Source organism: Macrotis lagotis, chromosome 6, assembly GCF_037893015.1.
Source record: "Macrotis lagotis isolate mMagLag1 chromosome 6, bilby.v1.9.chrom.fasta, whole genome shotgun sequence".
Lineage (NCBI taxonomy): Eukaryota > Metazoa > Chordata > Mammalia > Peramelemorphia > Peramelidae > Macrotis > Macrotis lagotis.
In genome coordinates this window covers 33036949-33042482 of record NC_133663.1, presented here as the reverse complement: position 1 = coordinate 33042482, position 5534 = coordinate 33036949, and the positions used below count along the sequence as shown (strand labels likewise).

The following is a 5534-nucleotide window of genomic DNA, read 5'->3' as shown; positions in this document are numbered from 1 at the left end:
GCCGGTGGTCTATCCACCACGCCACCTAGCCACCCTCTTCCTTGCTTTTGGACACGTGAATAGTGAACAGTTGTACATGAAACTGGGAAGATTCATACACGTCCAGTGTTACTTTTAGTTTTTCTCCCGAAATAGTTATAACTCAGTTGGATTTGTGATCACATGGGTGTGAATATTTCCCAACCAGCTCAGTTCGCAGCCCTTCTATGGTCCTTTCCTCTCTATTTACCTCTTAGGTCTTACCTTAGGATCAGGAAACCTTCCTGCTATTCTTTCTGTGCCCAGGAAGAGGCTGGCACTTGTGAAGTTCCTATCAGCTGGCAGGGTGAATGCAGCTGCCACAAGTGCTGGCACAGGTGTTTTCCCATAGGTGTTTCCACAAGGGTGGGAGAATTGTGAAGGTGTGTTTGGAAAGACTGGGAATCCCTAAACATCCCAGAAGGAACTGGTTCCAGTGTGCTAATCAAAAGGGAACTGGGAACCCTGCCTATTCTCAAGGTGCTCACATTCTAATTGGGGTGGACGTAGATAACAAATAGATATAAACATAAAATAAAGTTAATAATAATGGCTAAAATCAATCAACAAACATTTACCCACGATATTCTAGACATTACAATAAGTAAGCTCCTGGGGATGCAAAGAAAGACGGGACAATTCCTGCTCTCAAGGAATTCAGACTAACTGAGAAAATATGCAAATATGCAAATCACTATATGCAAATAAGATAAGATAAAGACAGGGGAGTGTAATAACATAGAGATCAGAGGGAATAGTTTCCAGGGAAGATGCTGAGATTTAGGAAACTTGGGAAGAATTTCTTGCAGAAACTTGAGAATTCACTCTTGACTAGAAGCAAGTCTAGGAAGTTAGGTGGAGAAAGAGGAGATGGAGAGTTCCAGGAATAGGGGATGAGTGAAAATGATTAGAATCAGTTGAGTCTAATCCAGGAACAAAGAAGATGAGTGTCACTGGATTTCAGTCCATGGACAGCAGTAATTGGACATGATGATTATTCTCATTTTATATATAAAGAGACTGAGGCAGTCAGAGATTAAGGCGCTCACCCATGCCCCATATAAAAGAAAATGCGTAGGATTACAAAGAAAATGAATTTTTACTGAAATCATCATAAAACATATTAAAAAGCCTACTAAGTAAACAAACAAAAACAAAAAACCATAGATCTGAGATTTAAAAAAAATCCTAGCTTACTTAGCCATAAAAGTTTAGGATAATGTCCATATTATTTGGAAAACATGTTGTTTATCTGTGCAGGGATAGGAAGATGGGTGCTGGGAGTGACATCTGATGCATCAAAAGCAAGGAAATAAATAAGGTAACAAAAAGAAATTTATTTTAAAAATTCATCCAATATAAATATTGCTTTGCTGGGATGAATTTTCCATTAAAGTATTGAGGAACAAATCACGACTAGAATTGGTTTTTATTCAAACTAAAAGAGGAGTTGCCATGGAGAGAGAAAAAAGTAATAAAAAATACATTACTTAAAATGTGGGCAACTTGTTGGTTTCTAAAGACCCTTCTGGTTTTCTGTGGGTATTTCCCAACCTCTAAAAAGGTGAACTCCAAAGGAAATTTTCAGAGGCTGTCAGAATCATGGAATCTCGGATTTGAAAAAAGATATCCATTGTTTACCCGGATGTCCTCTGGTCTGGAAAGCATCCCTTCTGTAGTGGTCACTTTTATCTAAATGAAAACTTCAGAAAATGGGGAATTCACTAGTTCCTAAGGCAGCCTATTCCATCAAATCAACCAACTCAACTCCGATTTCCAGGTCTGGAGCAGACTCTGCAAGTCTGCTTGAGGGATAGAGTTGGTATGAGAGCTTTGCTGGGGAGGGACATTCTTCATTACTTTAAGAAAAGTTTAAGTAGTTTCAGACTCTCTTCAGAACTAACTAAAGACATATAGAGAGAAAGATGGAATTTAGAAGTAGCAGATGTGTAGGAGAACCCAGCTCTTCAATACACCCCTCATTTCTAGCTTTCCTTCCTAGAGACTTCATGAAATTCATCTTCTATGAGATAGGGTCTTTTGATTTGAGTAGTAATCCCATCATTCTCCAAGCAAGAGTATTTTCTGGTATAGTCTAGACTATATATTTTCTTTTTTTTCCCTTTAGTTTTTGCAAGGCAATGGGGTTGTGACTTGCCCTAGGTCACACAACTAAGTAAGTATTAGATATCTGAAGTCACATTTGAACTCAGGTCTTCCTGACTCCAGGGCCGATGCTCTATCCACTGTGCAACCTAGCTGAACCAAATATATATCTTTTCTTATTTCTGTTTTCTACAGTTATGGATGAATGACTTTATTCACTATTTTTGATGGTCCTTTGTACAATCTGCATTGGTGGAAATATATTTATTCTCTCTCTATATATAGTGGTAAAAGTAGATTATATATCTATCTTTCTCTCTATCTATATGCATTTATAGATATGTATCTATATCTATATCTATATCTATATCTATATCATCTATCTATCTATCTATTATATATATATATATATATATATAGAGAGAGAGAGAGAGAGAGAGAGAGAGAGAGATCTATATAATGGTAAAAGAAGATTATACTAGAGGCAGAGACAAAGGGAAACCCCTTGACTATGCTTCACAAGGGTAATAATTTTAAGAAAATGGGCAGGTAGGTGGTGCAGTGGATAGAGCACCAGCCCTGGAATCAAGAGAATGTGAGTTCCAATATGACACTTGAAACTCACTAGCTGTGTAAGACCTTGGACAAGTCTCTTAACCCTGATTGCCTTGAATCCAGGGCCATCTCCAGTTGTCCTGATTCTTATTTGGCCACTGATCCCAGATGGCTCTGGAGGATGAAAGTGAAGTTGGTGACTTAATATAGCACCCTCTCACTCAAATTCAATTCATGTGCTTGTCATGGCATGACCTCCCCAATCTTCTACAAAAATGAAGGACAAACAGCAGCAACATTAGATGGGAAGAGACTAAGTTCTCAAGTGTAAGCTTTAAATATCTTCACCCTTATAAGACAGTGACCAGGAAAGCAACCTTTTCTTCTGAACCAACTGTGCCCTTAGACTAGTACTATTTAGGGGTGGAGAGAAAAGAGATGTAATTCTAGTCTAGCTCTGTCTCTCACAGGTGAACAAAGAAACCAGTTTCAAGACTCTTCTCAAGGCAAGAATCACAATCTCCCTTGGACAGTGGTAGGCAAGATTCTGAAACTCTAGATCCATGCCTTCTCTCAAGTCTGTCTGTATCTTTAGATTTCCCATGGTCATCTTTATTCTCTCAATTTCTGAAGAAATTGATGCTAGAAAAGATTCAATTCTAAAATTAATATTTTAAACAGAATTTTTAAAAAGATTTTATTTATTTTGAGTTTTACAATTTTCCCCCTAATCTTGCTTCCCTCCCCCCACCCCCCCACAGACAACAATTTATCAGTCTTTACATTGTTTCCATGGTATATATTGATCTAAATTGAATGTGATGAGAGAGAAATCATATCCTTAAGGTAAAAGTGATAGCAAGATCAGACAATAAGATAGCAGTTTTTTCCTAAATTAAAGGTAATAGGCCTTGGTCTTTGTTCAAACTCCACAGTTCTTTCTCTGGATACAGATGGTATTCTCCATTGCAGACAGTCACAAATTGTCACTGATGGAATGAGCAAGTCCATCAAGGTTGAACATCAATTAAACAGAAATATTTTAAAAACTTTAAACAAAATTCAGTTCTAAAAAACAATATTGGATTAAACAAAAATATGATTTATTTAATAAAAATCTATATGCACATATATATATTAAATACACTTTCTTTGAAGGAGTTAAGCAGTTGCTTTTTTTTTGCTGATGGTGGTAGTTTGCCATCCATGAAATCCTATACATGATTCAAAATCATCTGTTGTGGTTTAGACTTTTAAAAAACTGTTTATCAAGAGAAAATATGTTATGACTCATAGACTCACAGACAATTGAAGTAGAAGGGACATTAAAGATCATTTAGTCCAGGCCTCTCATTTTAGGGAAATAAATAAAAATGCATTGATTAAGTTCTTATTATATGTTAAATATATGCTAAGGACTGAGGAAAACCAGAGGAAAAAGCAAAACTGTCTTTGTTCTCAGGGAGCTTACACTCCATTTGGAGGGAGAAGACATAAAGTAAATGCAAATCCCAGTGGCAAGTGGTAAAGACGGAGGGGGTGCTGTAGAACTGACACTAGCCTTATGAACCTAGGTAAGTTGGAAGAGAGTCTGAGTCCCATTTTCTTTTTTCTTTTTGTCACAGCCATTTTTATTAACAGACCATTAGAAAAATAATCATGGTGGAGACCTTTAGTTCATTCTTCTAATAAGCCTGTTGATCTGGTCTTCCCTGTTACCAGCATCTCCACCTTCCACAAAATGTGTTGTCTTTTTTCTTCATTCCACCCCGAGGAGAAGAAAGTTTGAAGGGCCACAGGAAGTTGTTGGAAGCTTTGAAGTGCTTGCCAACAGTGTAGATCTCATGGATCAAGTCCTCCATGCAGATAATTCCACATTTACCAAGAGATTTTGCAATAAGAGAATTATCAGTCAAGGCAATTCTGTTTCTTGATCTTGCCATAACCACGTTTATAAATAAAATCATTCACAGACTTCAGGTTTGGATAACCCCATGCAATGTATGGTTCCACAATCCTCAGCATGTTAATTGAAGCCTTGTTAAGCTTAACAAAAGTGCCATTGAAGATTTGGCGAAGTTGAAGAAGTTGCAATACTTTTCGGACCTTTGGGCTAACACCATTGATACCTCTGATTCTGATCACAAAAGCCAACTTGGGTTCAGCAGGTACATAGTAGTTGCCAGCTTTTTGTGCCATTCTAGCCAACTGGATTTCGCTTCTGTACATCTTATGGTGAGCTTTAGCTTTTTCATAGATAACTTTTCTCCATATTTTATGGAGCTTTTTTTTATTGCCACCTTCTTCTTCAGGCGCTTGGCCTTAAGTATTGCAAAAGCCTTTTGTTTTTTCAGAGGAGACTCTGGAACAGATGGTAGCTTCTTCTTTTCTTCTACACCCGCCATGATTCCAGTCAGAAAAAGAGCGTCCCATTTTCTTTATCTGTAAAATGGGAATAATGAAAGCATCGACCTCCCAACAATGATATAAGGATTATGAGGTTTTGTAATCCTTTTTGCTAACCATAAAATATTATAGCAAATCTGTTCTTATTTTTCTTTTATCATTATCCAACCTATCTTTTCATTTCCTTTTTTCTAATAAAGTCTGTTTTATTAATATAATTTTTAATACTTATTCTGTGCATAAGGGAAAGAAAAGAAAGAATGTAGTGTCTAATTCTATTCATTTATCACCATTCTCTGTTAAGCACATGTTCCTTATCTGGGATCTCAAATAGAATGCAGACAGGATGGATTGATGGGGAAATTACCCCTTTATTTCAAAATGACTGGTTTCTTTTGCAATCTTCTTAAGTTATATATATTTAATTTTTTTTGATAAAGTGATTCATA

The 5534-nt window shown here is 36.7% G+C and overlaps 1 pseudogene; it reads right to left on the bottom strand.

Moving 5' to 3' along the window:
• Positions 1–4303: 4303 nt before the first annotated feature.
• On the bottom strand, positions 4304–5084 carry LOC141491608 (large ribosomal subunit protein uL30-like; annotated as a pseudogene).
• Between the last annotated feature and the right edge of the window lie 450 nt (positions 5085–5534).